This window comes from Ursus americanus, chromosome 18, assembly GCF_024610735.1.
Source record: "Ursus americanus isolate L20-20 chromosome 18, mUrsAme1.1.p, whole genome shotgun sequence".
Classification (NCBI taxonomy): domain Eukaryota; kingdom Metazoa; phylum Chordata; class Mammalia; order Carnivora; family Ursidae; genus Ursus; species Ursus americanus.
The window spans coordinates 3,100,449-3,124,579 of record NC_142144.1 but is presented as its reverse complement, the minus strand read 5'-3'; the positions used below and the strand labels follow the sequence as shown (position 1 = coordinate 3,124,579).

Genomic DNA, 24,131 nt, shown 5'->3' with positions numbered 1-24,131 from the left:
GGAAAGTGGTGCCCGGAGGGACCCTCCACGGAGCCCCAGCCCACATCCCCTCAGAAGGAGCTGGGACCAAGCACGCTGGCTTCCTCCTTCACCTCAGCCGTCGAGAGCATGGAACCCAAGAGTGCACAGTCAGGGGTGCCGTGAAGGGCCTCTGGGCCAGTCCCGCGTCCCCGATGTCCCTCTCAGGCTATCACTGTCCTGACCGTGGTTACTCTCCTTTTCCGGCATTACCTGACAGCCATGTCAAACTGTTTGCACAGCAAAGGGGGTGCTAATTCACGAATGGCTGAGTCCTTTCTTCCAGAGGCCACGTCAGATCTGGCACGTGGGCACCGTGCACTCGGTATCACAGAGAAGCATCTGCCAGGGGTTCCCCAGAGACAAGCCGTGGTGGGCGGATGTGGAGATCAGCGTGGGCACGGAGCTCCCACCCCCCAAGTATGATACCAGAGACCCCGGGGACCCCACAGCGGTTGTCACCTCCCCCAGACAGAAAGCCAGACTCCCAAAACGGCAAGTCCCCGGAGGCCAGGAGAGCTGTGCACCCAGACCAACGCCTTCCTGGAAAATTCCAGAACCTCTACACTTGATAGCCCAGGAAGACTCAAGGAAGTGGCGGCTTCAAGTTAACTCGGAGCCCTGAAGGGGACCATCCCATTCTGGGACCCTCTGAGGCAAACACATCCACAAATCAGGTGTTGGGAGCCCCCGTCCGACAGCAGGAGCACGCCCACTCCCCCAGGCTTGCTTTGCGGCCCCTGCGGCTCCGTGGACACCAGGCGGGCCCCAGTCACCGACATCACAATGACGGCCAGGGCATCGTAGCCCAGCAGAGCTGCCGAGCGTCTCCGCCTCTGGGATCCCAAGACGAGCACCCCTACCTCCAGAGGGAGAGGCACTCCAGGAATAAGTCACAGCGAATCCTGTGAGCTGATATGAACATCCGGCTCAGAAACTGAAGTTTGAGTCAGAACACCGCAAGGCTGGCCCAAATCCAGGCACCCACAGCAATCCGCGGTGAACAACAATTCTGCCCCACCCATGCCGAGAAAGCGTGTATTAAGAAACGGTTATTGAATCAGTCCAACAAGCCGTCTCCCGCTGGAGACAGCTGGACACTCAGACGCTGGGCTGGGCTTTCTCATCTCGTCTGTCTTCCACAGGGCAGGGTGGAGAGGCGGTCACCTCTTCAGAGCTCCTGGCCTCAGAGTCACTCCCAGGGCTGAGTCTGCACCCTAGAGCCCACCAGCGGGTTCAAAACCCAGTTCCTCCACTGCTGAGCTGTGTGACTGATGGACGGGTTGAGAACCCAGCAATCCCTGGGCCTCAGTCTCCTTACCTGCAACATGGGTCAACGTGCCAACTAGACTCTGTGCCCACGGACAATTGTGCGGCAAGCTTGGAGGGGGCAGGCCGGGGCATGGCACCCCTCACCGCCCCACCCCCCCCATTCACATTTCACCTGCCTGTCCACAGCCATGAATGTCTGGAAACGCTGTCCAGCTAGGGGACCCACCACAACAAGCTACATGCAGAAAATGCTTAGAACAGTGCCTGGCAGTGTGGGCACTCACTACATCAGCGAGGGTGGAAGGAGGTCCCCAATCCCCGGCACCGACAGGGCAGGGGCCAAGGCGGCTTGCAGGAAGACACACGGGGGGCCCTGGGCCGGAGGAGCACTCAGACCAGACCTTCTCCTCGATTCTGAAGCTGCACCTGCAGACCTTCTTCCTATTCATCAATAAGCCGTCTTCCACCCCAAACACGCGTTAACTTTAAATTCCTTACGTACAGCAACACAGATAAGCTTATAAACTCACTCTCCCTCTAAACTCAGCTGCCTGTAGGGCAGGGACAGCTGGTGGCCTCCCCTCTCCATCCTCGCCTTCAGCTTTGTAGGGTGCACTCCCACACTGCCAGGGACGGCCCAATACAACAGACCACACTTCCCAGACTCCTTTGTAACCATGTGAGGTCACATGACTACCACCTGGCCAATAAGGAGGAACTAGAGTGGTGACAGCATTTCAACAAAATCTGCATAAGTGAGTCCACTTCCCCCTCACCATCCTCCATACTGCCCGGAATTCAGAAGAAATGGCTGGAGCTCTTGCAGCCATTCTGGACCATGACCCTGAGGAAGGAAACCAGTGATGAGGAGGCAGAGAAGAAAGACAGGAGGGGCCTGGATCCCCAGTGACTCTATGGCGCTGTCACACCTGCCCTGCCCTGCCCTGTCTACCTCCAAACTTCCTCGCAGGACAAAGTAAATCCTCGTGGGCTTAGGCTACTGCTGTGTGGGGTTTTGTTGTAAGCAGCCAGTCCCTTCCAGCTGATGCAGGCTATAGGCTCGGGGCTTCCACGGAAGACGCAGGACTGAAGGAGCACCGCACCGCGAGCTAACCTAACCCAAACTGACCCCCCCTTTACAGATGAGGGACCGAGGTCCAGTGAGTCATGTGGCCAACGTCACGAGAAATGGGGGAAGTGAGTGGAAGCTGTCTGACGAGAGCACGCACGAGCACGGACAAGGCCTTGAGGAGGTCTACCCAGGTCCCGCAAAGAGCAAGGCCATCCTGAGACATCTGACACCCGCGTGTTCACTCGCACCAGTGGGACAAGCCAGAAACGAAGCTGCAGCTGGGAGCGTCGTGGTCCTGGGGTGGTCAGAATCGGAGCAGGCTACGGGAGGGAGGTCGGGCAGGGCACAGCCGCGTCCCAGGAGCACAGGGCCTGCCTCCACTGTCCCAGCGTTTGATGAAGGGAATATATTCACGCACTCAGAGTCACGGAGGTAAATTTTTCATAAAGAAAAACAACAAAAAAAGAGCGTGCCCCACTCACGAACCTGTCCCCAGCACCTTGCTCCAGAGCGGCACTACCCCCTAGAACTTTCTGGAATGAGGTAAATGCTGCATCTGCACTGCCCAATACGGGGTTCCCCAGCCACATGGGGCCACTGAGCACCCGAACTGGGGCTGGAGCCACGGAAGAAACGATCGGTCTACTGCAGCCGATTTTGCAGATTTACTGAGGTGCGATCAACGCACACCAAACAGCGTGTATTTAAAGTGTTAAATTCGATCAGTTTTGACACAGCTATCCACCCGTGAAACCATCAACAATCCAGGCCGTGAACACATCCATCACCCCAAACGTTTCCTCCGCCGTCTGCGGACCCCTCCCCACTGTACCAACGGGTGGTCCCGAGGGTCCCGAGGCCCCGTCCCGGGCCGGCAGGTGCTGGAGGTGACTCTGCGCCCCCAGCCGGCCCCCTGGTGGAGACGAGGCCCAAAGCCTCGTGTCAGGGCTTCCAAGGAGTGAGTCTCGGCCCAGCCTGTCGCACCACCCGGGTGCTGGTGAAAAATTCCGAGCCCTGGGCCCCAGTCCAGACAATCCACCGCAGGCGGACTCAGGCCTCCGCGTGTATAGACGCGCTCCCCCGGCTTCTTCTGGTGCCCGCTGAGGCTTGAGAAGGATGGTTTACAGCAGCACCCGGAGGAACGTGCATTCGGGCAGCCCCAGACTCACTTTCAGGGACCAATTGTCTCCCGAAAGCTACTGTAACTGATAGGTCTTCTCACTGATGAGCCAGGTAACAATGTGTATACACCTGTGAGAATGACGGCAGACACTGGACAGTGTGCTGTCCTCCCAGGACCCCCCGTCCCCAGGTCAGCGGAAGAAACATATATTCGGTCTCTGCCCCGGCTCTGAAATCCCTTAGAACTTTCTGGGTGACAGAAGCACCACTGGTTTTAATGAGGTGGCTCTGGGTGGACTCCTGGATGGTTCAGGAGGGGGCTGGTCCCCAGAAAGACCACGCCATGGTCAGAAGCTTGGAGCTGCAGCCCCGGCCCCCATCCTCCCAGGAGGGGAGAGAGGCTGCAGACAGTCTATGACAGATTGGATCGTGCCAAAGTCTCCATTGAACCCCTGCTGCGGGGTTCCGAGAGCTCCTGGGGTGGCAGACGCCTGGGGGTGCGGGGAGGGTGGCGCTCCCGGAGAGGGCACGGAGTTACCGCTCCCTCCGCCTGCTCCTGAGCTCCTGAGCTGTGTCCTCCGTGATACACAGAATCTAGCAGGTACACTGTCTTCTCGAGATCTGTGAGCCCTTCTCGCCAGTCCTGAGCCTGAGGAGGGGTTGGTGGGAACCCTGAACCACCGCCCGTCAGCCACAAGCACAGGGGACGGCCTGGAACTTACCGCTGGCACGTGGAGTGGGCGCCGGCCGTGGGCTCAGCCTCCTGCCAGCGGGGGCCGCTGAGCAACGCACACACCCGTGGAACCACCACGCACGTGCAGGGGGCGCTGCCCCCGCTCTGTGACACTCCGTCCCCACCAGTTTTCTACCGCAGAGGCCGCCTTAAAATAACTCCCCAAAGCGCTGTCACATCCTTGATGTACTTTGGCCCCAGACTAAACCGCGACACATCATCGGCAGACACCACAGGCCGCTCCGCTAGGCTGGGTCCACGTTCCAGACCCCGTGCAGAGAGCCGTGTTCACCGGGAAGGCCTGCTCGCAGGTGCAGCCGCCACAGCGCCGAGCGAGCCCCCGCTGGTGCGTGCAAACAGTCCCCGCCGGCGGGACACAGTCCTGGCAGGGGTCCTCTGAGAACCACGGGCTCTGAACACTCTCTCCAGGGATGCTGGAGGAGCCAGTCCACGTCCCGGCCCTGCCGAGCTGCCGTATGTGCGCTAGCGAATGGAGAGCAAGATGCAGGTGAGTGCGGGGGGCGCCGGCCCGCTCCCGAGCGGGGCACTCGCACGCGTTCCCTGCATCACGGCTCGGACGCTCCAGCTGGAGCTCGATGTCCAGCGCGAGACGCACAAGTCAGTAAAAGGGTCGGCTGGCGTTTCCTGCTTCCAGAGAGAGCGTGCGAGCCCCCTGGGGCCCAGCCCCACCTCCTGTTCTGCCGGGAGCTACGGGTTGTTTCATGAGCCCAGAGAAGGAACGGTAAAAACCAGCTGTGTTTCAGAAAGAACCAGGCCCTCCGAAGGCCGCCCTGTGTATTTGGGGAGGACAGCAAGGACGCGGGAGGCAGTCCTCCAGAAACCGCTTCCATGTCAGGCCTTTTTCACTCATCCTACGAACCTTTATGGGGCCAGGACTACATGCCAGACACTCTCTGGTTCTTGAGATCTGTAGGTGGACAAGAGACACAGCCCTGCTCTCGTGGGGTCCGTGTTCTCTGGGGAGAATGACATACACCAATTAATAGGATGATTATCAGTGTTCTGGAGGGAACACGGCTGAGGACACAGAGAGAGTATAGGAAGGAGTGGTCAGAACAAGGCAACTGGGGTGGTGAGGACCTGAAAGAGGGGAGGGTCAGGTCGTGCAGCCATCTGGGGAAAGTACAGTCCAGGCAGAGGGACCAGGAAGTGCAAAGGTCCTGGGGTGAGAGTAGCCTGGCTCCACGGAGGAGCTGTGAGAGGCCAGCAGAGCCGGGCAGGGTGGACAATGCAGGACAAGGTGGCCCTGAGGGACGGCACAGGCTGGGCCCCTGGGTCGTGATGACCATTGTGGGGACGCTGGGCATTCCTTGGAGTATGAGAGGACCAAGGGAGGGTCTGAGCAGAGGAGGGGGCAATAGGACTGCATTCAGAATGGTTAGGAAAGAGGTTAGAGGCAGCCATGGGAAGATGGGTGGCAACAGACAGAACAGACGAGGGGGAGCTGAAATGCCCCAGGTGTGACCTTGACCCAGCCGCCAGCAGCAGAGGCTCACAGTGGTCAGTCTAGATATAATTCAGGGTTCCTCAGCCTCGCCAGTGGACTCTGGGGCTGGATGGTCTATGTCAACGGGTGCTGTCCCCCACTCTCTACCCACCAGATGCCAGGAGCAGCCCCATGACTCACCCTGTGACCACCAAAAATGTCTCTAGACATCGAAGATGGCCCTGTTGACAGCCACCCAGACAGATCCAACTGAGGAAGAGCGGGTGCCTCGGGGAGGAGCCGCCTCTGGGAGGGACAGAGCCGGGCAGGGAGGCCGGGACCCTGGGACACCACGCTGGCCATGTCAGATGCCCATCAGGCTTCCGGCAGGGAGGGCGGAGAGAAAGAATGCCGGCTGAGGGGCCAGAGGGGAAAACCAGGGGAGGCTGGGGCTCCGGGACCCTGGGGAGGGAGGGAGGGTGCACGGTGTGCTAGAGTCAGGAGGACAGAGCAGAGAGCTGACCGAGGATTCAGAGCTGTGGAGGCCACAGAAGGGGCCCACGCTGGTGGCATTGGGGGGAGGGGGCAGAGGCCTGTACGAAATGCATTGGGCAGAGGAAGCAGAGCTGCAGGGAGAGCCGCAAGCCCACCCACATCTGGCGCGAAGCAGCCCCTGGGCACCTCGTTCACGGCCCCGCAGTGCAGAGTGGGCCCGCACGGCGGCTCCCTGCCAGCACCCTCTCCTGCCTCACAGAACCCCATCTCTGTCAGCTTCCTTCCCTATCCACCCAGCTACAGATGCCAGCCCACCCCACCCCCAGCTCCTGGAGCTGCTCCAGGGACCCCCACCAGCTCCCCAGCCCCAACCCTGCTCGCTGGCCATGGTCAAGGAGGCACAGAACCGAGAGGCTAGTAAAGACACTAAGCGACCCTTCCCAACCGGACACATTTCCCTCCGGTATCCACCCCCTACCCCTTCAGGATCCGTCCTGCCCCCCGGCCCCCCAGCAGAGCCACCACGGACGGGCTGGACAGCACCTGGCCCCACCGAGATGTGCAGATTCTGGACCTGGGACACAGAGGCCACGTCCACGAGCCACGGTGGTCACGGGGTGGTCACAGAGATGTGGCGGCTAAGCATGTAACTCGGAGAGGCCACGGAGGGCCACGGGGTAGCTGGGAGTGAGGGGGAGCAGGAGACAGAGCCCTCGGTAGAAAGGAAGAGAGACAGGACACAGCGATGCCAGGCAGGCGTGGGCCCAGCGGGTCCTGGGGAGAACGTGGCCTCCCTCAGGAAAGTCCTCCTCCCCGAGCCCCCACGCGGCCCGGACCGCCCCGAAGAGCAGGGCCTACAGCTTCACGGCAGTCCCGGAACACAAACCCGCAGCCGGCATGGGCAGCTCGGCTTCGGTGTGTCAGACCCGAAACCCCAGGACGTGGCCGGGCTGTGCTCCCGGGCGGAGAAGCCGGGCCCCGATGCGTGTGACACAGAATCGCCACCGAGCCCCACAATGCCACTCCGATGTCTGTACCCCAAAGACACGAACTCGGGTGTTCACACAGATCCTCGCACCCACGTTCACAACAGCGGCCACACCCGACGTCCGCCAGCGGGGACGCGGGCAGAGCGACTGCGGCCTGTCGAGGAGGCTCTCACTCGCCCGTGAGAAGGGATAAGGTCCTGACACGCGAGGCCACGCGGGCGGACCTTGAAAACATCCCGCTGAGCGAAAGAAGCCAGACTCCAAACCCACAGGCCGCGGGATTCCACCTCCATGCCGGATCCGGAAGAGGCGAGTCCCGAGGGCCCGAGCGGGGCAGGGCCGGCGGGGGGCTGGGCAGGAGGGGGTGGGGCGGCTGCTGCTAGGGTCTGGGCTTCCCTTTAGGGCTGATGGAAATCTTCTGCAAAGGGGCCATGGAGACGATGGAGCAACACTGCGGATTTACTTCAAGCCACAGCGCTGCACGCTTCTGAGCGTTCAACGGTCACTTGGGTGCCATGTGTATTGTCCCACCCACCCCCCAGAAAAGGGGAGAGGCCGGCACTCCTGTCTTGATCTCTGTCGCCAGAGCCTCGTTCCCCAGTCAACAAAGTGGACAAACGGGTCTGGGGCTCTGGAAGGGAGCGCAACCCTGGTCCTCCCACGGCCACGCCTGCCCCCCGCCCCCCACCCCGCCAGGCAGCATCCGGGTCCTCCACGGCCGAGGGCTCGCAGGTGGGAAGGGGCCGCGAGGAAGAGGACGCAGGCAGGTGCTGTGTTTGCAAACTTTACAAACACCGGAATATTTTGTAAACAGTGGCAAGGCTGGCTCAGGGGCCCACATACTGGACAGGGCCCAGCCCTGGTCTTCGCAGCCTCTGTGACATCAGGACAGTCCTTGGGGCAGGGCACGGGGGCTCCAGGGCGCCGAACCTTGCCTCCTGCTCCTTGGGATGGGGTCATTTCTGGACGCCCTGTTCCTTGCTGCTCCCCACCCCCCAATCTGATCTTTTCAAGGGGATTCGACATGTTCTGGGATTCCACAGGCTCCAAATTGCCAGCATCCCGCCGAATTTCTCCCAAAATGCACAGCTGCTACCATGAGGAACTTTCTTTTGAAGGAAATGCAAGACGAGGGAGGCCTTGCCCCTTCGCAAAGCACCCTGAGAACGTAAGGCTTCGAGGAGCCCCTTGTCTCCACAGAGAAGCCCACGGCAAACACTGAGGACGCAAAGCTCACAGGCCCAGCACAGCACACACACACGCACACAGATATGCGCCGTATGACACACACGTGCAGACATGCAACACGCGTGTACACATACAACATGTGTACATGTGTACATGTGTACACGGAACACAAACACGCATGCCCTGCCTTCCCCTCCCAAAGGCTGCTGGGAAACGGGGGGGGCACGCCCAAGAGGAAAGGAGGGCGGGGGGGGGGGTTCTGGTCGCAGCCTCTCCCTCCTACCCGGAGCTGGGCTCCATCTCACTTAGATAAGGCAGAATAAAGGAACAAGATGAATGGCCCACCGAGCCATTACTGGTGCTGAATGCTGACTGACAGTGATTCATTTGGAAAGTTTCTCTCCTGGGGAGAAAGCCCTTCTTGGGGAGAGGGAGGGAGGGTGGTGGGCACCGACAGAGGCCGGGCGGGGCCTGCGGGGCAAGCCGGACGAGCAGGGGCACCTGCCTCCACCCCGGAGCCCGGTTCTCTGTGCCCAGACACAGTCCTGGGAACCGGTGCGACTTCCGACGGGAAGTTCGGTGCTTTGAGATGCAGGGGAGGCTGGGCGGGAGTCTCAGTAGCAGGTGGAGAGGGAGGCAGCAGGGGTGGAGAGAGAAGAGCAGGGGGAGCGAGGAGAGGGACCCCACATCACAGGGACAGGGCAGACACCAAGGGATTGGCCTCCAAGGGCAAGCCCACCCCTCCAGTCCGGCTTTCCCGGACCCACCACCACTCTGTCTGTTCCCCTGCAAAGCGCTCCTTGGATGCCTCCAATCTTGCTAAAGCATTCAGTAAGCACCTTCTGTGTGCAGACATGGGGCAGGTCAGGTAGAGGTGAGAGGGAAGAGGCCCAGGTGCTGATGTCCTGTGTGACCCAGAGCCAGCCACTCCACCTCTCTGAGCCCTAGCATCCTGGTCCATCGAGTGTGAGGCTCCAAGGGGCCCATACAAAGAAGCCCTATGCTTCGGGGCTGGGGTACAGTAAACGCTCGGCCGAGTGTGGATAAGAAGGACGAGCCTGTCACTCTCATGGGGCCTTAATGCGCCACAGTCCACACCCGCCCTGCTTCCCTCCTTGACTGCACATGAGTCTCTTCAACAAAGCCAAGCAGGCCACAGGCCAGGCCTCCCTGCCCGGGGCCAGCAAGGGGCCAGCCTGAGTGCTCATTCAGTTTTCTGCACTCTGCGCCTCTCCTCCCTGGAGTCCCCCCGCCTGTCCTCCCCTTGGAGGGGCCTACGTTCCTTCTCCGTTCCTAATCAGAACCCATTCTCCAGAGAGGATCCAGCGAACTCCTCAGCGTTGAGAAGTGAGTGATAAAGCCTAACGGGTTACCTACATCAATAGGAACGTAAAGTCAAAGGAATGACTCCCTAATGGTGGAATGTCAAGTTGAATACTTTTTATGACATATCAGGGAACTGAAAACCTACCATGAGAAAAAGAGAAAATACTTTTTTTTTTTTTGCAAGAGGCCTTTTTTATGTTCACAAGAGCTAGAGCTATCATCCAGCAAGTTGCAAAGAGATAATCTCCAAAGTGCCATTAGCTACTCAAACACAAAACAGTGGCCCCACCGAAAATGTAAACACTGTACAAAGGGGCCACGGCTCTTCCAGATAAATCAGACCGGACTCCGAGCCGGCCCGCGAGGTTCACTTACCCACTAAGCCTCCGAGGTGGGTGCCACCCTCCCTGCATGATGAGGAGACCAAAGCTTAGGAGGGGAGCAATCTGCCCGGTCGGTCAGGCATCTGGTAAAGGGCTGAGTTACTCTGCTCACCCCCACCCGAGACAGAACCCAAAGGACCCCAAAGAGAGAATCCTGGAGACAGAAAAGGCTGGTTGGACCCAGCCCTGGTCTGCTCTGGCGTAGCGGAGCTCTGCCGACGGACCCACAACCCCAGTCTGCAGGGAGTGGGGCGGCTGCTAGGCCAGGATCCTGGCTCCCACAGAGTCCGTGTCCGGTGAGGCCGCTCCCCGTTCACAGGCACGACTCCCCGCTGTGTCCTCACGCGGCCGGAGGGGCGCAGGAGCCTCTGGGGTCCCTTCCTGCAGCTCCACCTCACGACCTCCTCCCCTCCCAAGGGCGACCTAACACCTTCACCTCGGGCGGGGGTGGGTTTCCACCTATGACTTTGGGGGGGACACACACCCAGCCTACAGCGGCCCCACACCCTGCTGTCAGAGACTGAGCCCCTGAGACAGAGAACTTGCCAGCGCGTTGGAAAGGCTGGATGCCACTCAGCTGCCTGCCCACCGCCGGCCCTCGCTGGCTGAGCCCCCCAGCCCTGGCCCGCCACCACCCCACGCATGCGCCGCGATGCTCCCCTCCCCGACCTCCTTCCGAAGGGCTCAGCGAACTCTCATTTCCCTGCTTCACTGGCACCATCTTCCGAAGTGACTGAGATTCTAACACCATTAAGCATGATTTAATTTGCTTTTCCTAATGATTTGCCCACAGTATTAGGACATCTCTCCTTTTCCACTTGAAAGACATCTGAGGGTGATTTCCACCAGTTAAATGAATAGGGAAACCATTAGAAACGTTAGAGAAATCGGTGCCTCCAGGTCAGCTACAAACTATTTTTACCCAGAGGAGGACCGCGGTCCTCGCTGCGGCAGAAAGACAAAACGGGGCGGAAGGCCTGAGTGTCATCGTCTCGGTCCCGCGTTTGCAAGCGCCTCTGTCTTCCATCGAGCCCACGCCCAGCCGTGGCCCCCCTACCTCCGTGACCAGGAAGCATCCAGCCACCCAGGCCTGCGGCACCCGTGGGAGACACTTCTGTGCACTCACGAGCCGGGGCCACGCGGGTCCTCCACACACGCGTCTCGCTCGCACCTCGGGTCCCCACGGGGCTGAGGTCATTTCCATTCCCGTTTTGTCGATGACTGAGGCCAGCAAGGTGACGTAGCATGACCAAGCTCCCCCAAGACGGGCCTGTGTGACGCCAGCCCATTCTCAGCCCCCAGAATCCACAAGCAACAGCCGTGCTCTCGAATCGTCTCCACCCCTTGACTTTCTCTTCCCTCCCCTGGTCACCGGCCTGCCCGCAGCTCCCATGGTTTACGGCTGCGCTCCCCACAGCCGCCTCCTCGCCGGCCTCCCTTGCTGCCCCGTCTCTGCATTTCCAACGCTCCCCCACTGCCCACTGGAGGGTAAAACCAGCCCTGTGCCGGCTCCGGAACCTTCCGTGGGAGGAGCACGTGGCCGCCCTTCCCGAGCTCTCACGGCCAACTGCGCAGCAGGTACTCATGAGAAACGGAGGCCACTGGAAGCAAAGCAACTCCCAGGCCTCCCGACCTGCACAGCTGGGCAAGGGGACCCGCAGGCACCACGGAGCTGCCTTCTGTGACCTGCCCCAAAGCCACACAGCCCGGGGTGGGGCTTCCGGAATACCAGGCACCCCGACTCCCGGCCCAGGGCCTCCTTGTCCCCAGTGGCCAGGAGGGCGGGCCGACTGCCCTGCCTTTCTAACCCCCAGGACAGAGAGTGCCGCTCACTGAGGAAAGGCGCCAGGACACTGGATTTTTCTTGAACATTCCTCCCATCCTGGGAGGGAGAAAGGGCACTCAGCCATTTTTGCCACCAGCTAAAATATTTCAGTCTCAGATCAAGAAGGAATGCAAGCCGGAAACAGCACAGAGCTCCGCGCCAGATGGATGCGGTCTGTCTCAGGGAGGCAAGACAAACAGGGCGCTCCTGGCAACCCCGCACAGAGAGGTGCAAGGCCCCGCCCGGCCTCCCTCTGAGCCCAGAGCCGGCTCCTGCCAGCTTCAGACCCTGGACGCCAAAGGGCCCCAGTGTGGGCCCACCCTCGGGCCAGGCGAGGCACTCCCATGTGAGGACCCTAGCCAGGAGCCAGGCTCCCCTAATGGTGCACGAGTGCCCCCCGATATTCAAATGCAGCAGCTCACACGGGTGAGGGGGTTTTCTATGGAGGCTGCAGCCTCGTCTGGTCGTTCTGAAAGGCTGGACTTGGGCCTCCCCTCAGGTGGGGCCTGGGCTCCCGGGGCCAGAAGAGAAAGGCCAGGCTCTGTTTCGGACCCACTAGAGGGCCACGCAGCAGGCCCGTGTCCCCATCGGCACACCGAGGGTTCAGCCAGAAGACTGCTGAGGCCCACTGTTGCAGGCGCAGGCCTCCTGCCACGGGGACCATTCCTCCCCAGGTGCCCGCCCTCTCAGCTCCCTGGCTGACCCTCCCAGGACCCCATGACACAGAGGAGCCTTGGGTTGGCCTGGGGCTGCTGTCATCGTCTGAGCTCCCTCTGCTGCCTCCGCACACCTACCACCCTGCCACGGTGCCCAGTGATGACCGGCTGTGGCCTCCACACTGAGAGGGCCCTACGCGGGGTCCTGAAGGTCACGGTCCCCGCGGTCTCCAAGGATCCTGCACACACCCGAAACGAATACACCCAGCTCCTAACTTCCTGCCTGCCCCCCTCCTGGCCGGCTGCCGCACCCCCCATGTGGGGCACTGCTACCAAGTAGGGATCAGAAACTCTAACTGGAGATGTAACTCATAATTAGCCTTTGATTAATTAAAAATGGGAAAACTAATTACTTAATAAATGTCGTTTGCTTCATTTATTTCAAATATCATAATATTTGAAAACGTACAATCCTAAGAGGAGAGGAGAGATATTCAAAAGTGTCCTTGGAGGGGCGCCTGGGTGGCACAGCGGTTAAGCGTCTGCCTTCAGCTCAGGGCGTGATCCCAGCGTTATGGGATCGAGCCCCACATCAGGCTCCTCCACTGGGAGCCTGCTTCTTCCTCTCCCACTCCCCCTGCTTGTGTTCCCTCTCTCGCTGGCTGTCTCTATCTCTGTCGAATAAATAAATAAAATCTTTAAAAAAAAAAAAAGTGTCCTTGGAGGGCAAAGCCAGCCACATGGACCCAGCAGGTCCCCTGACGACCTTGGCCCTCAGCCTCCAAACTCCCACATGCGGGGGCGACCGCCCCCACACCACCAGACAGCAGACAACACAGGAGCAGAGGCTGTGGGCTCGGTCCCATTCAGCACTCTGTCCCCTGCATCTGGCCCAGCTGGACACTCCCTCGGTGGTTGTAGGAGGAAGGGAGGGAGGGAAGAGGAAGGGGGTGGCCGCTGAATGTCTAGAAAGAGAGCTGAGTCCCGCTCTACGGCCACTAGCCTCTGGGTCTCAAGCCCCGATACAGCAGGACCCACGTCCTGACCGCTGCCTGCCAGAGCTCAGCCCTGAGCTCAGCCCTGAGCTCAGCCCTTCTCGGTGGTGACATGGAGGATGCACGGTGCCTCCAGTCTAAAGAGACCCAGGAGTGCTCGCCTTCCCTGCCCCGACCTGCACTGCACAGAGCAGGAGACCAGGCTCAAAGGTGTCCACACCCTCCATGCCATGCACAGCGGGTAGCCAGGGGCCACCGAAGTGGTGCCACCAAAGCTGCGGTCACAGCCACGTCACTCCCAGAAGGGCCCCATGACGGTCACCGTGCTTACAAGGCTGTGACAGCCCCAGGCCAGGGACACACATTCCCAGGACAGCTGGGGACAGTCCCAGTCCTGGCTGGACCAACGTGAGGGGCCTGGCCTTGCCCTCACGCACCAGGCCTTCTTGTCTGTGGACTCAGCCGAGTCCGCCCGTGTTCACGTTCTCCTTGCACGTCCGCGGAGCCTCCCCATCGCCACAGTTACCAGCCGTCCCTGAAGCAGCAGCCTTCCTATCGGCCACCAGCGACCCTAGTGCATCTGGGAGCGGCCCCTCAGCATCCCGGGGGCCACCCCGGGGAGCAGGCTCCGACGTCAGAGCTGGCCCCACCGCGTTGTCCCGAACTCCTCCCACTCCACGTGCTCCATGTGAAGCCGGGAGGCAGCCCCGGGCCTGGGCAGGCACAAGCAATAAGCCGATGACTGATACAAATCTCCGCGGAGCCCGTCCGCCGAGATGTTCGTTCTTCATGGAAATTAAGCCATGAGCACCCGACGTGAGGGCTGTTCTAACAACGTCTGCACTTAGCAGTCAACCTGAGTGCTTCTGGCACTGGCGGGTAGAGTGGCCGGGGATGGTGCCTCTCTGGTCCCAACCAGACAGCCCACAGGGACCAAAGGAGCTCCAGATGCCATGAGTCCCGGGGCCCCGGGGCTCCTTCTCCGTCCAGGGCTGGTGAGGGGCCTGGGCACCCTTAGGTCTCAGTTCACTGCAGCCACGGGAACCTTCTCCCCCTGTTCCTGGGAGGTGCCGGGGCAGCCCCCCCACCCACTCTACTGGCTGAGCTGGGGGAGAAGAACACCCCCCCCGGTCATCTCTCTTTCCTTGGCTCTGGCAAAGCTGTGACCCCAGAACCGTCTCCCTGCCTGGGCTCACACACTTCGGAAAGGGGGCGCAGAGGTACCCAGTGGACCAAGCGCCCCAAGCGGGGATGGTGCTGGGGATGGGTGACGTCTAAGGATGGGGATCTTGAGGCAGGTGAGGCGGAGTCTGACCGGGCAGACTCTTCTCGGACACACCAGCAGATGTGGTCGCTCGGTGGACGCTTCTCTTCCTGCCCTGCGGCCGGGCGCTTCTGTTCCCTGACTTCAAAACAAACCCTGCCCTCCCTCTAATACATGCTCAAACACCTCTACAAAGGGTGCCGGGACGGCCCGGTGCCGGGGACAGTCCGGTGCCGGGGACAGTCTTTTCCAAAAATGGTGCTGGGACATCCGGACGTCCACGTACGAAACACAGGACAGGTGGACACCGACCTCCACCACGTATGAAAATTAACTCGAGACAGATCAAAGACCCAAATGTAAGATCTAAAACTATAAAGCTCTCAGAAGTAAATGTAGGAAGGGGCTCCTGGGGGGCTCCGTCAGCAAAGCAAAAATGCTCAAAATGATCGATTTTATGTGACGTCCATTTTATCACAATAAAAATTTTTTTTAAAGAATTAAAGTCAGAGCACACGGGTGGCTCCATCAGCGAAGTGTCTGCCTTCGGCTCAGGTCATGATCTCAGGGTCCTGGGATCAAGTCCCACATCAGGCTCCCTGTGCTCCCTGCTCAGGATGGAGTCTGCTTCTCCCTTTCCCTCTGCCTCTGTGCTTGCCCCCCCAATATAAGAATAATATATTTTTTAAAAATACAGATTTAAAAAATAAGGAAAAAAAGAATGTAAGTCAAAAAGGACCACCCAGGATACACAGCCCCGGGCGCCAGCCCAAACTTCCGAATCTGTGAATAGGGCAGAGGGGTGGGGAGCCTGCACGCGGCACCCTTTTGGGGATCAGGGAGGGGGTAAATCTTCCGGAACCACCATGGGGCCTCTCCCCGAACACGATCCTGGCCGCACTCCTTACGATTCAGGGGAGGTGCCCCCCAATCCCAGACCCGACCCTGCTGCTGGTGCGTGGTCCCTGACAGCTGCAGACCCCTCCTTGCCTTCGCGAGAACCAATACTGCCCGAGAAGCCCTCCCAGGGTGCCAAGAAACGTGCCTTGTCACGATTAATTATTTCCATTTTGCTACTTTTTCCCTGCCTCCTTCTTAGTCCCGCTCTGCATTTTTGCTGCAAACATCAGATTGTCAGGCTTCAACAGAAACAATGTCTTGGGGCACTGGGGAGAAACAATTAGCCAATTAATATTTAATGAACTGCGGACAGACAAAAAAGGCACGCATGAGTCACAGCAGGCTGAGCCGAGAAACACTCGCTCTCAGCCGCTTGGGTGGGGCGGTCGGGTAAAGCCAGACACAGAAGAGAGAATGACACAGATCCGCGCGGCTTGCCCGACACCCACGGGGACAACAGGCGCGCCCGGGACGACCACCACCAAGGGGTCATCCAGGCTACAGTCCGCTCACAGATGGGGAAACGGAGCCCCAGAGAGGCACGCAGCCACTGCCCTTGTGCGGCAAGGCCTGGGCGCACCCTCCAGGCCCATCACCTCCCACCGGGCTTCTCTCACGTATGACTGCTGCCGCCACACGCACCCTGAGTCCAGGGCCCCCAAGTCCTCTCTCCCTAGAAGTGAACTGTGAGCAAGAAGGGTGTCAACAGTCTCGGTCGGACCTCAGCCAAGGCCCTGCTCGGGGACCTCTCGGGCCGGGTGCAGGCACCACCACCTCCCCGGGACCCCGCCCAGGGGTTTGCAGGCACCTTCCCAAGGGCCCAGAGGCCCCTGGCTTCACACACAAGACCTGACCACCCCACACTGGGGGCAGGCCCAGACCTCGCAGCAGGGCTCGCCACACCTGTTAACTGCAGGAGTCCACACTGAAACCGAAACGCACCCTCCCACTCCCTCCGCCACACGTAGGCTGTGTCGGGAAACGGCTCACGTCTGCAAGGGAGCAAAGAAACCACTCCCACCCCAGTTAGCAAACAGCGGCTCAGCATCCAAAGCGCCTCTTCGACTCTGCACAGGTGTGTGCACGCATGTGTGTGTGTTACGTGTGTGCATACAGGGAGCGCACACGTGTGTGTGCATGTGTGCGTCTAGCTGCCCAGGTCTCCGGAAAGCGGGTGGGCTCCTCGCGGCCGGAACGGGCAGCCTGCGGACAGTAGGACGCACTGTTTGGGGCAGAGCCTCGGAAAGCCAGTGCCACCAGCCCTGCGCGGCGCCCTGCTGGGCCTGGGGCTGCCCCCACTCCACAGCAGTCGCATCTGAGCAAGTAATTAGTGCGCAGTGGACTCCGAGAGCAGAGCGCCTGGCCGACGACACGCAGGCAGTCACCGACGTGCCCGTGTCTGCGAGTCATCAAACGAGCGGCAGAGGCCTGCAGTGAGCGCCCAGGGCTCTGCTCTCCGCAAACGAGGGATCAAACACGAGGAGGAGACGGGCAAACGCGTGGCAGTGCAGGGCCAGGGTACAAAGATAAGGGGTGTGCGATGGATACCCTGAGGCTGCCTGCTACCTCCTTCCCGGACCAGACAGCGCCCAGGGGACCCGCTCATCGATGCAGATGCTAAACAGAGAAATCAATGACGGGGCTGACGCAGCACAAGCTGGACGACGGGGCTGGGTGAGACTGGCGCTCGGCGGCAGGCACCACTGGCCACACCCCGCCCCCCGCCAAGGCCACCAGCCCCCTGCTCCGCGGGGGTGGGGACGAGGGCACCACCCTGAGAGCTGCGGGCTCCGAAACCAGCGTGCACGGCCGCACCCTGCCAGCTCATCCGCCGCAGTTCTCAGAGGAGCGGCCGAGCTGCAACCCCATTTTACAGATGGGGAGACTATGGCCCCAAGAGGTGAGGTGACCTCTGAATCCAGCTTGGTGCCATCTGGGCCCCATTCCGTCTGAAGCTCTGAAAGCTGTCTCAACGGCTCCATTTCTACCTGGCTTCTAGGACCACTAGCAGGGCCAAGAAGCCCCAGGACAGCGGTGGGTGGGATTGCTGGGAGGAGCAGAGGGGGTGACAGCAACAGCGGGAACAGACGGGAGGTCTGGCAGAGCAAGCCGGTTCCGTCTTGTGGGCCAACTCCCCAGCAGACTGCTGGGGTGCTGTGGCGTGTGCTGACAGGCTCAGTGGGAAGACACCTGGGGGAAGGACAGGGCAGCTGGGCTGGGGGCGCTACACACTGGGAAGGGGTCCCTGACGTGTGTGATGGGGCGCCACCCGGGGGGAGGTCCTGGAGGGCCACCAGATGCCCAGTCTCCCCGAGCCCTGGCGAGGCAGCTGACCCACGGAAGGCGTCAGGGCCCCTTGGAAGGTGCCCCCACACCCGTCCTGACTAGAGGCTTCCCAGGCTCCTCCTGTAAGATCCGTGTATTCATGCAAAGGCAGACTGGTGCTCCAGTGTGCTGAGGTCCATTCTAGACACCTGGGAGACGTCAGTAACAAAAGTCCCCACGGCCAGGAGGTGGACGGTGACAGGCTGTCACACGGAGAAAGGACGAGTTGCTTTGTGGCAGTGCTGTGCACAAGGGAGCCAGCAGCAAAGGGGGCGTGCCACCCCTCTCAACAGTGAGATCTGTACAGAGACCCCACAGAGGGCAGGAAGGCGGCTCTGCAGCTATGGGGAGAATGTTCTGGGCAGGGGGCGGCCTGGGGGCTAGCCTAAGAAAGGCAGTGAGTGCAGCAAGAGTGGGGAGCGGGGCCCAGGAAGGGCAGCTCCCTGCAGGCTGGGATTTACCTATTCTGCGAGGTGGGGTGAAGACCCCCAACGTCACGAAGCACCGGAAGATCACATGAGCCAGGCTGCGGGGCCAGCGCACAATCAGAAGGAGGCGCTGTCACTCGGTCATGATTATTCTCTGTGCCCTCCAGGGACCAAAATACCCATAGAAAGCCACAGAAATTCTGTGGTCTCACCAAGATCTTCTCTCCAAAATTCCCAACCAGCTTGCAAGCCGGGGCCATGGCATTCCCTGGAAGATCCAGCCAAAGCAGGCCCCCCGTGTGGCCTTCCCACGCCCCCTCCCATGCTGGGCCCTGTGTGTCCGACAGAGGGCACAACGGGAAAGAGGAAGGGTCCACATGCTGGCGGGATTTCCCACCAGCAAGCCCCGGCTGGCTCGCATGCCCAACACTCGCCCCACCCAAACTTAATCCCTTTAATGTGAGAAATACCAGGGGAGCCACCAAAGAAGGAATGACTTCCACAACCAATTTTCCAGAACCCTCAGCTCTGCTGGATGGAGCCTGCTGGGGGGCCAAGCAGGAAGAGAAACTAACCACTAGTAAATGCAGCCGGGACCCATGCTTCACGTCCTCGCTGAGACCGCATATGCCGCGCGAGGGGCCACACTCTCTTCATCTCGTCTCTGCAGAAAGGAAAGCTCAAGGAGCCCAAGCCTTTGCGAAGTCTGGACCCCCACCCGGGTCTAGTGGACAGGAAGCCCCTCTCTCTCGGCCGATGACCTCCACCACCTTGCTCCAACAGAACCCACACGAGAGAAGGCTCCAGAAGGAAAGCACCTGGCCAGCTTCCCCTGGTGAGCAGGGCTCGCTCCTTCAGTGGCTGGCCACACCCAGGGCTCCTGCAGCCCTCAAGGGTCTCCAGGGGTCCACCTGCCCACTGCCCCGCCAAGGCCTCTGCCCAGGGTCTCGCCAGGGAGCAGAGAACCCGGCCTGCCCCTCCCAGCGCTCCTCCTGGGTTAAGTAAACACCTTCTGAGGCTTCGTGGGCTCCCAAATACCAGACCTCTCAGCACCTGCCCTGCTCGGCCCACTCTGCCCCAGCAGAAAGGCCAAAGGAGAAGCCCAAGGACCAGGGGGGCGGGCAGGTCTGCACACAGGAAGAACGCGGGAATCAGCCCCAGCTCTCCACAGCGGCATCCCCAAAGAGAGGGGCTTAGCCTTTCCCTTAACAACACGAGCCATGCTTCCGGTGCGTGGATCTTCCCCACAATGAAATCGCAGAGGAAAACCTCCAGCGTCATGGCTGAGAGGTGGGCCAGAGCTGGGCAGCTTCTGGAAAAGTTCTAGGGTTTCCAGTCTCTCCTTTTTTCTACAATTGATGGCACAGGAGCTAATCTGGGCCTCTCCTTGGAGGGCAAAGGCCATGCCAAGTCTTTCCTTCCCTTTTATCTCTAGCATAGTGAGTGCTTCACAAATGCATGGTAAATTAAGTGCTTAATGGCTGGTGGGGGGGGTAGACGGATGCGTGGCTGGTGGGGGGTAGACGGATGCGTGGCTGGGTGGGGGGGTAGACGGATGCGTGGCTGGTGGGGGGTAGACGGATGCGTGGCTGGTGGGGGGTAGACGGATGCGTGGCTGGTGGGGGGTAGACGGATGCGTGGCTGGTGGGGGGTAGACGGATGCGTGGCTGGTGGGGGGGTAGACGGATGCGTGGCTGGTGGGGGGAAGACGGATGCGTGGCTGGTGGGGGGGTAGACGGATGCGTGGCTGGTGGGGGGTAGACGGATGCGTGGCTGGTGGGGGGTAGACGGATGCGTGGCTGGGCGGGTGGGTAGACGGATGCGTGGCTGGTGGGGGGTAGACGGATGCGTGGCTGGTGGGGGGTAGACGGATGCGTGGCTGGGTGGGGGGGTACACGGATGCGTGGCTGGTGGGGGGTAGACGGATGCGTGGCTGGTGGGGGGTAGACGGATGCGTGGCTGGTGGGGGGTAGACGGATGCGTGGCTGGGTGGGGGGGTAGACGGATGCGTGGCTGGTGGGGGGGTAGACGGATGCGTGGCTGGTGGGGGGTAGACGGATGCGTGGCTGGTGGGGGGTAGACGGATGCGTGGCTGGTGGGGGGTAGACGGATGCGTGGCTGGGTGGGGGGGTACATGGATGCGTGGTTGGGGGGGTAGGTAGATGGGCGGGTGGCTGGGTGGGTAGATGTGTGCATGGGTGTGCGAATGAGTGAGTGGGTGGACAGAGGAATGAATGAATGCACCAATGCCTTTTCGCCCCAAGGAATGACTCCAACCACACTGGAGACAGGAAGCTGAAAAGCAGTTGCTTAGAAAAATAACAATGAAACCAGGACAGGGACAGAATCTGAATGCAACAAACCTTCTTAAATGATACAAAAAAAAATAATTGGAAACGTCTAAGGCAGCCCGAGACAAACTAACCCTCTATTCCATAAGGCTCCTTTCCACTCCTGAATCCCGTGACTGGAGGCAGAAGACAACCAGCAGGAAGTGAGAAGGAAACCTGCCCCTCCGGGCCCTGGCCCTGCACACCCAGCCCGGGCAGCCTCCCGCCAGCCAGTCCCAAACCCTTCCCCCAGAGGAAGCCTCAGCATCCCCGTCCACACAGGCTCCAGCAGGTTCCGGTAGGCAGCAACCAGACCTGGCTGGAGACATCACTCCTTTTGGCCCCCTGGCCTCACCCACCCAGGAACTGAAGGGTCAATTCTGACCCCCTTGAGCGCTGTGCTCAGTATCGGGACGGCCGCTGCCTTCCTGCCGGATGGCTGGGACTCATCACTCCGGGGCCAGCAGCGGGGGGGTCAAGGGCAGGGCAGAGCGAGAGTCGCATCTTCATGGTCTGACATCAGCGAGGACCACCGGGCCCATCTGGAACAGCCAGGCTGTGCCGACTGAGCTCCTTGAGGCCAAAAGGCAAAGCCAGGCCTGTGGGAAACCTGCATAAACATCCCTGGAGAGATAGACAGAACCTACGCCCTGTCTCCGTGCCCAGATGGAGCTCTGCGCAGCGACCTCCTCGCCAGGCCCATCGCAGGAGACAACACCTGAATAAAAGACCAGCCATGCTCCTTCCCACCAGCCTGCCAGCAGCGTGCCTGCCCGTCCACGTCTGCACCCTGCCTAGCGCCACACTCCAGGGGTGCGACAGTCCCGTGCGTCTGGGTACCAAGCAAAGCAGGCCACAGGTGCTGGGGCTTTGCTTGTGCTGTGTTCTTCCAGGGTATCCCATCCCTGGACAACAGGGGGGACTAGCCAAGCAAACAGACTTGGGACAGTGGCCCCCCACGGGGAGAGCACGACCCAGCGCCCCAAGCCTCTGCTGGCCCCCAGCTTGGAAACGCTAACCACAGGTTTACCTCAAGAAGAATCACGTGCAGGACAGGAGGAGCTCAACGAGAAGGACACTCGGCCAGATGGACGGGGAGGACAGGGCAGGAGGGCCAGGCCAGGCTCTGCTGGAGCCCCATGTGGCTCCCACGTGGCTCCCACACAGCCAACAAGAGGCCAAAGGACCAAAGAGAAGGGAAGTGAACAACAAGGGTGAGCTTCCTGGGACGTGTGCCAGGGGCTAAGCACTCCAGAAACGCAATTTCTCCTTCCTGCTCAGCAGACCTCAGAGGGCGGTATTCTTACCGCCAGTTTACAAGTACAATTTGGAGAAACTGAGTCAGTCACTTGGGCATGGCTGCTTGCTGGACTCGAACCCAGCCTGCAAGGGTCCACAGTCCACGTGCTTAGCTCTCTGGCTCTGTCTTCCAAAGGTGCAGACTTATTTTATGAGTAAAATAATAGAGAAAAAAAATCAGAGGCCACAGATTTACGAGGGTCTAGCTCCGTTTTTGGCCAAACCTGGGCCAGGGGACAGCGACAAACGCCCAGCATTTCAGGAGCACCTATGGAGGGCTGGACGCCTCGCCGCCTCCCACAGCCAGGCAAACAGAGGTCAGAGGCACCGTGTCACCTGCCAAGTCTTCCAGCCAGTTAGCACGGCCAGACTTTCGAGGAGCCTGACTCGAGGGTCACAACATGGAGAGCAGAGGCGGGATGGCGGCGCTCTCCCCGAGCCCTGCCCTTCCCGGAGCCGAGGGTCCTCAGTGCAGGGCATGAACCGAGGCCCCACACGCAGCTCAGCACCAGGGTCCGAGGCATCACATCACCTCCATTTCCGGCAACCCCCCACCGCGACCCCTGGTCCAGATCCACTGCCCAGATCCACTGCCCACCCCTGGCTTCCCCAGCAGAGGCCACGGGTGGCAAAGCATCGCCGATGCCCACCACAGTGCGATGTGGGCAGACCGGAGGCCAGCTCCAGCAGCGGCCTCCACGCCGCCCCTCTGCGTGCAGCGGGGACATCACCCTGGAGCCAAGCCGCCTCACTGGAACCTCTGATGAGCACAAGGGGCACCCCTTGCAAACCGTGTGGGCACACGGTTGGTGGGTTGTATCACGAGAGTTTGATCTAAATTTATGTATGTCCTACGTACATCATCGCATTCGGCCATAGCAAATCAAAACCGAAATGGAATTACAGCCTGGCTCACCTGCGTTTTAACCGCCGGCCGAGAAATGCACTTGGCCAGGCTGTATCCTGTCTTTTCCTCTACGCGGTTACTGTAAATCGCAGTTGTGTGCATGACTATATATGTGCATGTGTGTGTGCATTCCCCAGTGCGCATGTGTAAGCGTGAGCAGTATACGTGCACGAGTGTGTGTGCGCACAAGTGAAGAGAACATGCTTGCGTGCATGCGTGCTGGAGGCCCCTTCCCGGAGTCCAGAGTCCAGGTTCCTCCCCTGCCCAGGGCACTGCCGTGCACGAGGAGAACAGGAGAGGAGTTCCAATCCCTTTGAAAGCAGCCCCGGGGAACTGAGAAGCCCACCGACCAGAAAGGACAGCAGCATGACCCCATCCCACCCTCGGTGCTCCTGCCCCAGCACACGCGCCCCAGGGCGCAGGGAAGCACGGAGGCCTGGAGCCCCAGGCGGGGTCACCGCCGCAGCAGGGACGTGAGTGAGCCCTTCCAGGGGGAGCAGAAACCACTAAGAAGTGGTGATCATACGAGGATGGGCTCCTGAGGGGGTCCCTGAATCTCCTTCCTAGCGAATTCCAGAACTCGGGGGCAGTACCATCACGCCAGGTGGCTTATGGAAAAGTCCTGGCTACTGACGGTAATCCTAGCACCTCAAGGGAAGTCTCCTCTTGGAACAGACTTCTCAGCACTTGTAACAGCAAATACAGAAATCCCCCTGCATTTCATAGATCATGCATTCATAGCACATTTCCTCAAACACCCAGTCCCCGATAATGCTTCTCAGATAAATTAGGCAATAAATATCTTCTGATATTTCCCATCAGCAGGTGGAAACTGGCTCCTCAGGCTGTCCGGGAAGCAGCGGTCTAGCCGAGCCTGTGCCAGCAGCATGGGGGGGCGGGGGCCCACGGTGCGGGGAGAGCGCACAGAGACTGGGGACCCCCTGGATTACAGGCAGCCCAGACCAGCTCTTCCCTCAAGCCCTCAGCCTCCATCCGTCAGAAGGTATCATGGTCCCCATCCCAGCCATGTACAAGAAGCAACCTGGGACCACCTGTGACGTCTCATGTCACTATGAAGGCAGGCTCACCTCGAAGCCAGCTCATAAATGAGCTGAACCACCACCCCACCCCCCGCCCCGGCAGCCTGCAGACTTTGG

General features: G+C 60.4%; 1 protein-coding gene across 2 annotated transcripts in view; it reads right to left on the bottom strand.

Annotated features, from left to right (window-relative positions):
• The window catches only part of VAV2 (vav guanine nucleotide exchange factor 2), a 168,240-nt gene that overhangs the window by 111,452 nt on the left and 32,657 nt on the right, over nucleotides 1-24,131 (bottom strand). The window lies entirely within an intron of this gene.